Source organism: Asterias amurensis, chromosome 19 (genome assembly GCF_032118995.1).
Source record: "Asterias amurensis chromosome 19, ASM3211899v1".
In the NCBI taxonomy this organism is placed as follows: domain Eukaryota; kingdom Metazoa; phylum Echinodermata; class Asteroidea; order Forcipulatida; family Asteriidae; genus Asterias; species Asterias amurensis.
Genome location: NC_092666.1, coordinates 9,650,302 through 9,665,894, shown reverse-complemented (window position 1 = coordinate 9,665,894; position 15,593 = coordinate 9,650,302). Strand labels below are relative to the sequence as shown.

Below are 15,593 nucleotides of genomic sequence, written 5' to 3'. Positions count from 1 at the left end.
TGAATGAATAAATCAATCAATCAAACCATCAATCACTAAATCAAACAATCAATTAATCAATAAGACAATCAATTAACTGTAGAACCTTCAGAAAACAAGACTCGCTTACTTAAATACCACGGAGCTGTAGCTGTATGCTTTAATAATAATACCAAAGTTTAAATGCAAGTAGGGTAATCTGTTTAACCTTGGCTGGTTTTCAACCACAGAAAACCATGTTTAAATTGTATCTTCCTGCTTTACCAACAAATTATTCGCTTATGGTCCCTGGTAAGTGGAGAGTAAACCAAAATTCCTCTGGAAGTGGCAACCGATCAAGAAATGGGGCTCAGTGCGGAGTACAAATCTTACAATTGGGTCCAATTTCTTAGAGCCGCTTTCAAAGCAGAAAATATTACTTAAAAATGTTCTGCTTAGCCAAAATAAGCAGGATACCAGTCAAGGATTTTACACGTGGCATGGTATTTTGGTTGGTAACTTTCTAGTAAGCAAAATGTGCTTAGCTACTTTATGAGCTGAAGCATACTCTATGAAATTGGGCCATGATCTGAGAGTTGATTGGAACTAACAATTCATACTGTATAAAAAAAAACACCATTGTGTTTTCAGGAAAATGGAAATGTCCTCTAGATTCCACTGTAGAAAAAATGCCTGGTATGCATGAAAAAAAAACCCCGTCAAAACAGAATTGTCATAATTTGGATATGTGACTGTAAATAATACTTCTTAACCATCACAACGTAAATTTTGTATCATCCACGATAGCAGTACCGGAGTCACCAAAAAAAGGGGGAAATCCCATCACTGTTTTTAATTTGTTGTTCTCAGACATTAGATTTTGGACTCGCATTTAATGATCAAACTGAACTTTTTCCTTAAAGCCATTGGACCCTTTAGGTACAGACAAAAAAAATAAAAAAATTCACAGACTTACAAATAATTTACAGGGTTTATCAGTAGTTTTTTACAGGGTTTATGTAGGTGAAAGACTTCTCTTGAAATATGATTCCATGAAATGCTTTACTTTTTGAGAAAACAAGTAAACAATATCAATTCTCGATATTGAGAATTACGGATTTATTTTAAACACATGTCATGACACGGCGAAACGTGCCGATACAAGGGTGGGTTTTCCCGTTATTTTCTCCCGACTCCGATGACCGATTGAGCCTAAATTTTCACAGGTTTGTTATTTTATAGAAGTTGTGATACATGAAGTGTGGGCCTTGGACAATACTGTTTACCAAGAGATTCCAATGGCTTTAATAAGCTAGGCACGAAACAAATATGCTTACCAGATAGAATTTATCAGGTTTCCAGCCAACTGTCTCCATTTGGTTTCCTACTTAGTTTATTGCTAAGAACTAAGATTATAAATCCCTATTTCTGCTAAAGCAGTTCAATGAAAGCGAGCCCAGGTTTTAAAATTGTCATGGAATTCAACCCAAATGTTGCTAATCCTAAATAAAGCACAGACCATTTCCTCATATTAGTTGATATTTCATTGCATCAAAGGCAAAAAAAACAACTCTACAAAAAAAAACTACGTATCAACAACAACAAAAGGCATCTACATGTATGTATCCATACAAACAAATTCTTTTACAAAGCAGTAAACCAAAATCTTTCCAGTTTCCACACAACTGAATAAATCGTATGCTCTTCAAATCTTTATACAGTAAACAAGAACTTCAACATCAGGAAAAAATGGTTGCTTTAAATGCTTCGAGAATGTACAAGTGTACAATTTAGCAGTATAAAGCTTCCTTTATAAAATTGATTAACAATTAGATCAGCATATTTTGCGAGTACACATTTATAGCTGTATGTGTCACAATTCTCATTATTAATACAGACATATGTTTTTGTGTATAGAACAGTACAGGAAGGCTGCCAAGGCCATTACATGGCTTGTTGCCATGGAGACCGGTCACCATGGCAACTTGACATAAAATACATGAACAATGATTGCTAAATCTATACATGAGGTTTTGTGTGGTTTTTTTTTCCGGGTTATGATTTCCCCCCCCCCATAATAGACCTTGTCAACGTGATACACACCAGAGGACCCGATTTCATAGAGCTGCTTTCCTAAAGCAGAAAATATTGTTTGGAACTAACTCCCTTCTTTTAAGCAAGAGTGAGTAGGACACCAGATGTGAAATGGTATTTTGGCCAATAACCTGATTCTACTCAGGATAATGTTGTTGTGCTTACATGTACCTACGTACATGTATTGTGCTTATAATGCAGCTCTGTGAAATTGGACCCTGTTGATAATGCTTGATAAAGAACACCTCAAAATTTGCTTTAAATTTAAGACATAACATCATAATCAACTGTTGTTACAATGTTTCATTTTACAATTTAATTTTTTCACTGCGAGTTCCCTTCAATTGTGTAATCTCCAGCAGCGAAAATAACGTTTTTCACGGCCATTCAATTCTCTCAATCATTAAGCCCCTACGGTGACACCAACACTAGCTATGAAGGGGCCCCCTTGGGTTACCGGCTGACATGACCATATCAGGCTAGCTGTCAAGCAAGGCCTCCTGTCGGTACTCCGTTCCACCGGTATGCATGGCATTCTGAACATGAGGACCTGGCATGCCGATCATACCACCGCTGGACGAAAACGGCAGAAGGGGGAGATTTCTTTCTTAATTCAAATTTTTCATTTTCTGCTTTGCTGCGGAGAGACAATTTTAATAGCCGTACCAGATGTGATTGTCATGTGACTTGATATGATGAACAAAATACACCTAGCGGTCCTTAGCAACTGATCTGTGATGTCAAGAATTTTTTTTCTTTCATTTCAAGCCTACAAAATTTTGTAATAATGTGGCAGGCCTGTTACTTCAGACGGAGTTAACAAAGGTGATTGCCTTCATGCCCCCGGTCTTTGCCTTGGTGCCCTTCCTTAAAATGCTAGTGTAGAAATTTACCATTTCCTTAAAGGGTGGGTGCCCTTTACCAAGGATAAAAATGCCTTTGTGCCCCTTCTCTTTCAAAAATTAAGCATACTCTTACAGGCCTGAGCCTTGGTGCCCTTGAAATGCTATGCAATTTACATTTTCCTCATAGGGGTGCACTTTAAGAAGAAAACATGCCTGATCTTTAAAAATAAACCCCTGTTTACAAAATGAAATAACCCAAGCATGAAGAAATACTTGCGAGATGACAGTTCCGGTGAAGTTATTCTAGCCGGATTCTTACGCCATTATTGCTCTCTTATTCATCGTTAGAATTACGCCCACTGTGACCTGACTCATTCCGTTTACATCCAAAGAAACAAAATGGTTTGGAGAAGAGTCGCTATGATAACATTTCAGCTACGTTACTTTTTGTAAACCTGCCAAGTCCTACATACATCTAACCCGGGCCCAATTTCATGAAGCCTTTAAGCACAAAAGCTTGGTTATACATTGCACAGAATAGTGTTGCTTAGCAGAAAAGATTACCAGCCCAAATTACAATCGCATTGTTGTGACTGGTGCTGAACTAAATTTTTAAATCAGCTTTAAATGAAATTGGGCCCAGGGAGAAACCCTACACAAGCCTAGAATTTCAACTTTGATAAGACAAATGCATAGGTCACTTCAAAAGTTGCCTTCAGATTGGATGCTTTGGGCTATAAAAAGCGCTTGTTATAAAATGAGTTTTGGTTGGAAAGTTATTTTGAATTATAATTTACGTAAATATTCCTCGAAATGTTTTTTCTTTTCTTTTTAATTTCATGACAAAACAAAGTCCACCTTTATGAAGAACCAATTTTTGACCCCACAAAATGACAGACCTCATAAATTACAACAATTGTAACAATTCAAACAGCTTACAAAAACAAAATATCAAAGCAATGAGCCCTCTTAATAATAAGGTCTATAATGAGAAACGTTCGATGGGGCACCAGGGCCAAAACAAAGGCATACAAAACCATGGCCCCCATGTAAATCCAGGCCTGTGGGTTGCTTAATATGCAAGTCTACTTGCAACTTGTCTTCTGTATAAATTTTAACTCAATGTAAATGAGGAATTTGTCAAAAAGAATTTAGAGTTCAGAAGCTTCAGGAAAATTCTTTCAGATTTTATTGAAACAAATATTCAGGAATTAACCCCACAGCTAGACTTACCCATTTTTATAAATAGGGGTGTTACTTTAATCTCACTGTCAGATAAACTCGATGGTACATATATAAAAAATGATTCAGAAAGATTCAGAATATGGACAATCTCCTGGAAGGCATCCGGGATAAAATTCTTTGCATTTTTCAGTTTCGTTATTTTTCTGTCACGTTGCATAAAAATGTCTCTGACTAAGATTAGAAGGAAACTATTTCAAGAATTGAGACGTCGTTGAAGCGACAAAAGCAAAATCCTATTTCATCCAACTGTCAGGGACGTAGGACACAAACTTGCTAAGCATAAAAATGTAGCTCAGCCATTAAGTGTCTATGTTTCATACCTCACTATCACTGAGTGATTGGAGGCAACAACCTCTATTACCCTCATTATGCCAATTGTGCCCCACTGCCCCTTGACATTTTTGTTATTATTATTGTTATTATTTATTCAGCCGCTTCAACGATACAAGAAAATACAAGCATACTTCCAGATGGGCTTGTAATACTAAACAAAAGCAAAGTAAGATGATCTGTAGACCTGCCTCCCCACATGTTCGAATACAAATTGACATAACCCTTATAGACAGAGGTGCCCCTTGCTCGTATTACAAACAACATACTATCATGAATCCTTTTCATTGTTTATGAGGACAGTCACAGAAATGTATCAAGTTCAAAAATAATTGTTATAAATGAAGTCAAATGAAAGGGTAAAAAGGAAACACAAGATGAACAAATGGTCTTTACAAATTCCCCAAATAATTAAATTCAAAGAAATATTTAGACCTATATTATGGTACCTTGGTTGAGTAAACAACTTTAAATTTGTGTTTACAAAAACTCTAAATACATACCCCAAAAAATATATTTAAAAAAAACTCACAAATTAGTGAATCATTCTTTAAAAGAAAATCCACTAAAATGAAAAATTTGTTATTGATTGCCCCGATAACAAGGTATATTTATTGAGTGGCTGCTGCTAGGCAGACACACTGCAGGACCAGGCTGCCATTGGCCGCTGTCTGACCTCCCCTGTGAATGGAGACCAGGCATTTGCATTAAAGGAGCTGTCTAATGTCTCAATTGCACTCAACTCAAACAATAACTACCGAGGAAAAAAAAGAGTACATTGGATGCCATTACCCTCAGTTCTTTTGTCACTCTATTCTAAAAGGACAGAACTCTAAAAGACAGAATGCCATGTCTACTGCCTTCAACAAAAACACACAGCAGATAATTTGGCTTGCACGCTTCAACTTAATAATGTGACAATAATACCATTTATAGAGTTTTTCTTAGATATTTTTTTTCTGACTCATGGCAGTATCATCAGCAGCATCATTGTCAGCAAAAACAAAGAGTGATTCTTAACTTAATTTATCAGGACCGTAATCTTATGAAAGATAAACAAATTTAATAAAAATTCTTGGAAAGATATTTCTTGAATTTACGGTATTTTTTTTCCAGACCAGGTCGCTTCAAGTTCAACAGAAAATATCCTTACATCATAGCAGTTTTATCATATTTTGACTGTCTGGGGACAGTGTTGTTGTCTTGTGTCGATGGCCAAATAAATCATTAATAACAATTGGAAAAAAACAAAAACAAACAAAAACACTTTGTTTTCTTCTTCATGTTTTGTATCATGAAATTATCATGTATTTTGTCACTGTTTTAAAAAACTTATACCTTTAGCACAACAAAAAAGAACCAATTACTAAATCAAGCATAGGCTACATCCTTAACATTGCCTGTAGCAGCAGTCAGAGCTGTAGCCATCAATTCAGCTACAACCTCACAAATCATAGGCTAAACTGGCTACAAAACCTGGTACCATCTCAGCTTAAAGGAAGTTAGTATACATTGCAGACATTGAACATGACACAGCTTAGTGATAATAACAGCACCCCAGAGTTCCCCTTTAAGGCTGACCCATCTTCAGCAGCTCAGTATCATGTGTATGTGTTGTGGCTGACTGGTACAGAACATGCAGTGTAGGCACTGCCTGTCTTCTTCTACACAACAGGATCATTGAACTGCAACACATTACTAGAACCTATACTACACAAGCACCACATTTGCATGGCCATGAGACTGGGGGCCTCCACAAGGTGGAAAAACAAACTACATCATCCCAATCAGCTGTTTCTCCATGCCTTGTGTACACACGACATTCTCATGGGGTACTTTCCCTATGGTGACCTGAGGTCAGAGTAAACTCAGGTCATATGAGAAAGAAAGAAAAATGCAAATCATTCTACTTTTAAGCTCATATGGAGTGAGAGGGTTTCGTTTTAGATGGTTTTTATTACTTTGTGACCTAACTTGAAAGTAGGGTACCTGTGTCAAGTTGAATTTTTATTGGATTCTGGACAAGGAAATATGGTTAAAAAAAGAAGAGGAAAAATGAGCTCTGCGAGATTCACCTTATTTGGTCAAAAATCACAATTTTAATACTATGAACGGCTCTCTATTGCTTGTTACTAAACAAAATTTAACGCTAATTTATGTTTCGAGTAATTAATAAAAGATTCCTGTACTTTTGAAAATGAATCCTCCTTTTTGTTACAACATCAATTCAGTGTACTCTCAAACCACTTTTACTTCAAGTGAGCTTTTAACACTAAATTGAATTTGGCAATCACCACGCTGTTGGCAGTTTTACATCACCCTAACAAACTTATAACTCTCACATTACACGAATCCAATCTAACATGACTGCAGAATAAACAAACATCATGTGTTTGACATTGGATGAAATCTGGCACACTTGGTCTAGAGTTTCAACTTTCAGTAGGAGATGATGCACTCACTAGCAAGACTAAGCAGGCCTGTATGTACGAATGCTTCGTTTTTGAAATGGCAAGGGCACCAAAGCGTTTTCTCCTTGGTAAAGGGGTACCCCATGAGGGAATTGTAAATTTCTACAGAGCATTTAAGGGGCACCAAGGCAATGACCAGGGGGCACAGAGGCTTTGATGCCTCCCCGAAGGATGCAGGCCCGCTAAGCCTGAGCGACTAGTGAAATTTGCTACTCGTGCCTAGTCAGAACTAAATTTTACTTCCCAAGATACATTTTGCCGTATATTGTTTGCCACAGGCACAATAAAGTCAAATTCACGCTGAAAGGATTGAAATATTGCACTGATGTCTGATTGTGTTTCATTTATAAGTAAATTATGTGGTTGCAAATAGTAGTGAGCAACACATTTGGTTAACCAAGCTACTATTTTTGTAGTACAATGTAGTCGTGGCGGCACGATAAACCAAGTAGTTGAAAAACGGTAGTCCTGACTCGAATCAATAGTCATACTACGACACCAGTCGCCCAGGCTTAAACGGGACAGTAGTTGGCGATGTTGGCGGACAGTATGCACAGCGGACGGACAGTCTAGGCTTTTAGGTCGATTGAACCCTAAACTACGATTGAACTACCGTCGATCGATGCAGACTTTCCAAAAAAATATTCACAAATCGATAAATCAATACATGAGGCATTTTGACATTAAAATGGTCGTCTGTAAACATCTGTTAAAAACTGAGAGGTGTTACATTATTTTCACGATTGTTCATTTTGGAACAACAGTATTTCAACATTGATCCACGTCTCCTACATGTCTATGAGAATTTAACAATTAATCTTTTTTTCAACAACTTAAATAACATTCCAGCAGCTTTGGCAAGTTTTTTTTTGTTTACTTTTGACTAACGAATGCATTATAAACCTGTGATTGTTTTTCACGTATCTCTGGAAAGTACACACATAAAGTGCTTTTAAACCAAATAATATTCAAACTCAATGACTGTTTGAAAAATGTTAGCTCAATCACAGAACCACATTTTCAAGAAATTGGAGTCTTAAAGCAAGTCCTTTAGGTATAAAGTGAACTTAAAAGTATTTTTAAAATACACATTCCGCCCTGAAATTGTGTGTCAAATACACTGAATACATGCCCAGAAAAAAACCTCTAAATATTAATAACTATTTTAAACACATCGGAAAGGTGATATTTCTCAAGTTTAAATCCAGCAATTTCTTCTAAGATAAACACATTAAATGAAACATTGCCACAGAATCCAGGCCTAATATAAGAGATTTGTTTGAATCTTCCTTCGCAAATTTAGCTGGACTCGTTCCCAAGTGCTTTTTGATAACAACCCAACATTGCCACACTTCAATCCCGTTCCAAATGATGTACACTTTACTTTAACGCTAACCTACGTAAACACACAGAGAAGAAAACTAATCTTAGACTAGGGTCGGTAAGCTGATCCTTATTGGGGGTAGGAACTATAAACATCTCAAAGCCAAGAGTAGGGTACGGCACAAATGAATAACAGAGTTCGTCTAGACCCGGTATATTTGACGCAAAAATCTCCGGGAGCACAGCTACGTCACAGAGCAATCCACAACAAATTAAGACGCCACATCCTTTTGCAGGTAAAGTAAATGCACAGTCCGCATTCCTGGGCACAAACAAAGCTATTCTAAAAATTTTAATCAATGTTGCGTCGTCGGGTCTGACCCTTTGCCCTTGATCCGAAGAAGAAAGATAGGCCGAATAGAAGATGAACACGCAAGCTGTGCTGCCTTACGCAAAAGTAAGAAGGGGAAGGGGGGGGGGTGTTTAGAATGTCTGCTGCTGATCACACATACTAACACACGCAGACAGCACGTCTTCAGAAGAAATGTCAGCCTCTATGAAAAGGTTAAGAAACACTGTTGGGGGTCCCAGACAGCGATGGTAGATTTATTCATCCCGCTTATTTCCGACTGATTTATCAAAGTGTCTCGACTTATTTGGGTTATCAGTTTTGTACAAAATTGATTTGAGTTTTTTTGTTTTGCAGAGAGACGTGTTTATCTTTCAGCTGAGTGACCCTTGGTTAATTAATGACACCATGAAGTTAAATCTGCACAAGGAAAAAAACCAGAACAGAAACCATGGGGGAAAAAAAAATGGGGTTTCCCCCAAAGAGTCTTGTTTTTTTAAACACGGAAGAAACATGGAGGAAACTTAAAGTAAAGGGAACTGTTTCTTCAACTGTGCAAGAAAATAAAAACCCGGACAGGCTTTGCCGCATAATAGTTTAATCGCATTCTTAGGGGGTGACGGATCATAAGAAATTACCTTTCAAGAAATTATTTACATGTTCCTGAAAATAATTCACAATCACATTTTAAGAGTCATAGCTCAAAATTGCAGAAAATAGATTTGGCCTGCTGTTTAGACCCTACATGTTAGCAGAGTCTTTCTCTAAAGGGCTTAATGAACATTTTGCCTGATCAACGTAAGACAACAAAGTAAACGCAACCTCACAGTGATCACATCAATTAGGCTAACTTACAAATTGATGAACGACAAGGGAAAGATTTAATTTGACCAATTTCATGGACCTAAACATCAACTGTCCTCCCACGCAACCTTTCCCTCCTGCACTACCTACTCTTATCTTTAGCTCCGTTTAAAAACAGCTCATTTTTTAATTTAATTTTTTAATGATGGAGTAAGGGCATAATCCAAATCATAATGGCTTAAAACTAAAAATAGAATTGTTTTGAAAACAAACGCTTTGTGTGGACAACATTCTAAGCCGAGCTGGTAAAAGGTCTTTATAATATAATCAGGAATTAATCAGGATGCATTTTTGTTTGTTTGCTGATTTTGTTTTTGCTGTTATTTCTTTCATTTTGTATAGCAGTAGGCATTTCAAACCAAGCCTTTTAGGGTCATAATGGCGTATCTAAAAATAGAATTGTTTAGAAAATAATTGCGTGTGTGGGCACAACATTCATATTTCTTAGCCCGAGATGGTAAAAGATCTTTGTAATCAAGACGCATTTTTGTTTGTTTACTGCTTTGTTTTCGGTGTAACTTCTTTCGTTTTTGTATCTACATGTATCAGTGGGCATTTAAAAACAAGCCTTATTGGCTTCTGTAATATGCCCTGTGGTTTGAACCGTATCCATTACATTTTTCGTTTCATTTTCATTAGTTATTTTATTACACCAGTTCTTGACTGTCTTTGACTTAAATAATTGAACTGTATGCACCAATATGGAAATAAAATTGTATTAAAATTGAAATTGAATTGAGGCAAATGAGTTGGAAACTGAAGAAAAGTCCCAATTATTAAATATTCATGTATTCATCACCACTATTCACTAATTATTTGGTTTGGGTAGAATTTATTATGAGCAAGTTGGTTGGTGTAGAATTTATTATGAGCAATGGCTCACTTGGGCCGGTAAACTCATTAACAGAAACAACCACACAAGTCCGAAAGTCTTGTGTTTTTCAAACTGAACAAATCTTTAATAAAATAAAATAAAATGTGTCTGAATAACAAGTTTAAAAGTCTGATAAATATCTTTCAATTCTGTTGAGTAAAATAATTATTTACAAAAGAATGAGCCTTCTCTAGTGCTTAAAGATTCCTTGAAACTATGTAGCTTTTTTTTCTCCGTTCTTGCCGGTCCAGTAAAAATGTTGAGCAACGAGCCCCGCGGTCCTGTGGATTTTTCCCTCCCTAATTCAAGCCCTGAAGTAAACATAGATGGATTGGGAAGGGTTGGGAAGGAACATCACGCTGTGTCTGCAGTTCATGTTAATTACACAGATGTCTGAAACCATTCCGCCCACGCACCGCTACCCAACCATCCACAACACACAGTAAAGGCAAAAGTAAAAAACTAAAAAAAAAAAAAAATTCATCGTTCTAAAAACAGACAGATGACCAGGGAGCCAGCGAGGCAAGGAAATTCGGTCGTACATGTACACTGATTAAAGGTCTGGTGACGAACTAGAAAATCCAGATCAAATAAAGTGCTATGTATTCACATGGCAGCAATTTAACTGGGGTCCCTTGCTTAATTTTTAGCAAGATTGTAAAATGTTGCAATTTTTGCAAGAGACCTTTGACAGAAGAAAAATTGTTATCCTTTTGCACGATGTACATTTTGTAAAATTTTTACAACCATGCTACAATTTAGCAAGAGACCCTTGCTAAACTGCTTCATGTAAATTGTATCACTCATTGTATTTTTGATTGATTTTCTTTGTGCACTTTCTTTACTATAATACTTATTAAAATACCAAGTTGGATTTGTAATTTTTAAAAGTGCATTTTTACCGGGTCAATTTTTAATACCAGATTCCAAATTAGAAGGTGTTGGGTGTACATAAAAATGTTCAAATTTTGCAGGTAGCAAACTGTGTCAAGGAAATTTTGTGCGGTGACAAATGCATCGGACTAATATATCATAATGTCTTCACGGAGGCAACGAAGGCGATTGCCTCCGTGCCCCCTGGTCATTGCCTTGGTGTCCTTGAAATGCTCATGAATGTAGAAATTTACAATTTCCTCATCCAGGGTGCCCTTTACCAAGGAGAAAATGCCTTAGTGCCCTTGCCCTTTCATCAAACGAAGCATACAGGCCTTGTCTTTCAATGTTCGTGTATTCACCAATTTGTAAAATTTTTACTGCACTGATTAGATGTTCGTGCTTTGATGATTCTAAGCGTACCGTACACAACACTTCCTGGCAAAAGTTTCATTTGACATGCTCAGTTGTGCACGAGCCGTGCAGAAATTCAGGCGTCAAATTTTTCATGCATGTTAATCGTAAACACCCACACAAAAATTTCACAAAAATAAAAGTGTTTCGCAGACAAACTCTCGATTATTCACAAATGAACAAGCTGTCTCCAGTAATGTTTCAATTAATTAATTAATTGACAAACTGAGCAGTCGACTTGAGTAGGTTTATTTCCTTCAAAGTTCAAGGAGAGAAATTTGTCATGCATAATCTGAAAGTGAGCAACCACCCAAAGAATTCCACAAAAAAAGTGTTATGCCGCTTGAACAAACTCTGTAATATTCACAAATAAACAAGCTGTCTCAATTATATACTTCATGTTTCAATTAATTAATTGATTGACAGACAAACTGAGCAGGCGACAAGAGCAGGATTTAACAGGGCAGGGTTATTTCCTTTAAGGAGAGAGCTGACAGAATGTGGGGGAGGATGGGATTGAGATTGGACGCATAATCCTAGACGTGTTTATTTGAAGCAAACAACAACCGGGATCCAAGATTGTGTTGCCATTTTTTTTACAGAAGAAGTCGGGACAGAATTTGTGATATAACAAGTGACTGTTTCTGTACTAACATAACAGGGTTCAAATTTTGGGTAAAAGTCCACAATAAGGCAGGTCTTGTTGCTAAAGTTGTTAACTGGACCAAAATTTATTTTACAAGACCAAAATCTTCATTTAAGAATGAGCTTTCTACAGAGTTTTAAAATGTAGGTTTTTTTTAATTCGGGGAAAAACCCACAAGACTGCAGGGTCTTGTAGCTCATAACTTCCATGGACAAGAGAATTGGTTAAAAGCGAAGTCGAGAATCAAAATAGGAAGAACGCTATCTGCACATAGAGATGTTAAATATGTATTGGGGATAAAGAATATTAATTTTGGTTTTTACCCATACACAATGTGTGTTAGCACTGTATATTCAGTACTTTCCCGAGTCCTGTGAAAAAAAAAATTCACAGGCATGTTACTCGGGTGGGATTCGAACCCACGACCATTGCAATTCCAGAGCAGTGTCTTACCAACTAGACTACCGAGGTTGCCCGGTATATATCTGCACAGTTTCACATTTGAGCTGTTTTCCGAATGAGCACTGAGAGAAAAATCTATCTAATATTTCTTTGAACACTCACAAAATATTTTTACTGTTTATAAACAGTTTTAAAAAAACAGTGAGGTGTTATAATATAAAATATTTTATATGAAAAAAACACCGGATTATTTAACAGTAGTACATGTAAGTTTACTGGACCGACGCTAAAATTATTGGCCTTGGCCCAGTGTTAAAATTACAGCTCCTATAACATCCAACAGCACATTATTATCTCATAGGAATACAGTTCTATTATAAATAGCTTAAGACTAGATGTTACATAACCATCACAGTGCATTAAGTAGTAACCTGTTTACCTAATGCTGACTGTACACACATGGAGATGAGTAAGAAATAAAGGTTTGACTTCCAGCTGTAATAATAAGCCCTCTGCATCTAATTAACCTCTGACCCCTTGGTCAATGTAGAATGCAACTCCACACAATGCATGTCAACCATGTCCACCAATGGAGTCAAATCCTTTGTTTACATTTTTACTCCAAAATAACAGCATAATGTTAGCCAGAGGGATGCCTGAATGTTGTTTTTTGACACCCTGTTAAATTTAGACACCCTGTTTTATCTTGTAGTGAACAATTTGGACAAGTTCAAAATTTCCAACAAATTTGGACAATCTTTCACAAAATCCTGGCTAAAACATTGAATGTCAGACATGAGCGCTGTGCTAGGGGTAAACAAAAATAAAAAATTACAACACAATTTTTTTTTTATGGTAGAAAGGTGTAACTATTCCCAGCCCCTTCAATTGTTTTTTAAATGTTGATGTTTACCATAGGGTAAAACTTGTTTCAACTAATAAAAAATAATAAAAAATTGTATGCATTCTGTTAAAATTTTTGATATTTTCAATAAAATGCTTCATGGGACTATAAATGTACAGGAATACAATTTAAACCATTTTTTGTTTTCCTTTGAAGGGTAAACATGACAAATTCTTTGTTTTAAAGGTAGTGGACACTAATTGGTAATTACTCATAAAAATTATTAGCATAAAACCTTACTTGGTAACGAGTGATGGGGAGCTGTTGATGGTATAAAACACTGTGAGAAACGGCTCTCTCTGAAGTAACGAAGTTTTCGTGAAAGAAGTAATTTTCCACGAATTTGATTTTGAGACCTCAGATTTAGAATTTGAGGTGTCAAAATCAAGCATCTGAAAGCACATAACTTGTGCAACAAGCAGTGTTGTAGCTAGGACATTTTTAGTGGTGGGCGCAGCTGAATTTAAACTCGGTCAGAAATTGCGAGCAGTGCGCACGTACTTTGTTGAAAGGATTGTTTTCAGGGCTAAATATTAACATTCCAATCGTGCCAAATGCACATTATTGTAAGATTCAAGAATCACAATTTTTAAGTATAATGACAATTGGTGTTACAAAAATGTGTTAATACAAAATAATTGTGATGCATTTGTTGTGAACAGACTGTTTTTGAAATAGTTTCTGCTGTTTGCTTGTTGTAATCCCGCCACAATGAAGTTGAACTTGAACTTTGAGGGTGGAGTAACTGTCTCGATAGTCTCAGGTACAGTTTCATTATCAGCTGAAGCTGCACGAGATACTTTTATATCATCTTCCAATCTTTTCCCGTTTTCTAAAAAAGTCGTCCAGCTTACCGTACGTTGCGAGGCCATCTTAAAATTTACACAGATCTCATTCAAGTTAACAACCCAGCGCGCTGTCACACGTGTGGACGAAGCATACGTGTTTACATGCCTACATGTGGGACACGCGACTCGTACACTAGACTTTACACAGCCCCCTTGTACTGTTAAGTGGCGATACTGTTTGTATGTACAGAGAATGCGTGAAATCCCCGCGAAATCCTCACGACTAGACTTGTAGTGCACTCTAGGGTCTACCACAGCGCACTCTCGTGTACCCCACATGTACATACATACATCGTGTACATGTGCACGGTACCAGCACTGCTGTCTGCCTGTATAGACGGTACGCCTTCTACACTGTACTATAGTTGGTTCAATAAAAACGTCAGGGCACATTTCACGAAGAAAACTTCACAAGATGGCAAGAGGCAAATTACATGGGAAAACACGTTTGAGGTTTTTATTGCTCGCAATTCTGGCTCAAACAAATTACAAACTGCATTTAAAATGACAAAACACGAAAAAACATGACATTTTAGTCTTGCAATGTGATCAATATCAGTAGAACATTTAATTTTAGGGGAAATTTTTTGGTGGGCGGCAGTCTATTTTTTCAGCTGAAGTGCCGGGCGGAAATAGTCAGTGCTGGGCGGGCCCGCCCACCGCCGCCCACCGTGGCTACAACGCTGGCAACAAGCACATTTTTTTTCTTCTTCCATTATTCTCTGGCAAATTCGACAGCCAATTGAGCTCAAATTTCCACAGGTTTGTTATTTTATGCATATATGTTGAGATACACCAAGTGAGCAGACTGATCTTTGACAATCACCAATAGTGTCCAGTGTCTTTAACTCCTTTTGCAAGTCAGAAATTGCCGTAATTTTGACTATTCTAGCAAATCAGAAATCGCTATAGTTTCTAAAAAAAATCACTGATGTCTGCGTCCTTGTCCTTCGTTTTTCAGAAGTAAACTTAACGGCGCGTTAAAGGAACACGTTGCCTCTGATCGGTCGAGTTGGTCTTTGAAAAGCGGTTGTAACCGTTTGCTATAAAATGCATATGATTAGAAAGATGTTTTAAAAGTAGAATATAATGATTCACACAAGTATCACTCGAAATTGCGTGGTTTTCCTTTTACCTCGTGGACTAACACGGT

The 15,593-nt window shown here is 36.9% G+C and overlaps 1 protein-coding gene and 1 non-coding gene across 4 annotated transcripts in view; both read right to left on the bottom strand.

The window, feature by feature from the left end:
* LOC139951370 (dual specificity tyrosine-phosphorylation-regulated kinase 1B-like) overlaps positions 1-15,593 on the bottom strand; it is a 59,328-nt gene that overhangs the window by 26,164 nt on the left and 17,571 nt on the right. The window lies entirely within an intron of this gene.
* Trnas-gga (transfer RNA serine (anticodon GGA)) lies at positions 12,685-12,757 on the bottom strand. The gene has a single exon. It is a non-coding gene; the product is annotated as a tRNA-Ser (tRNA).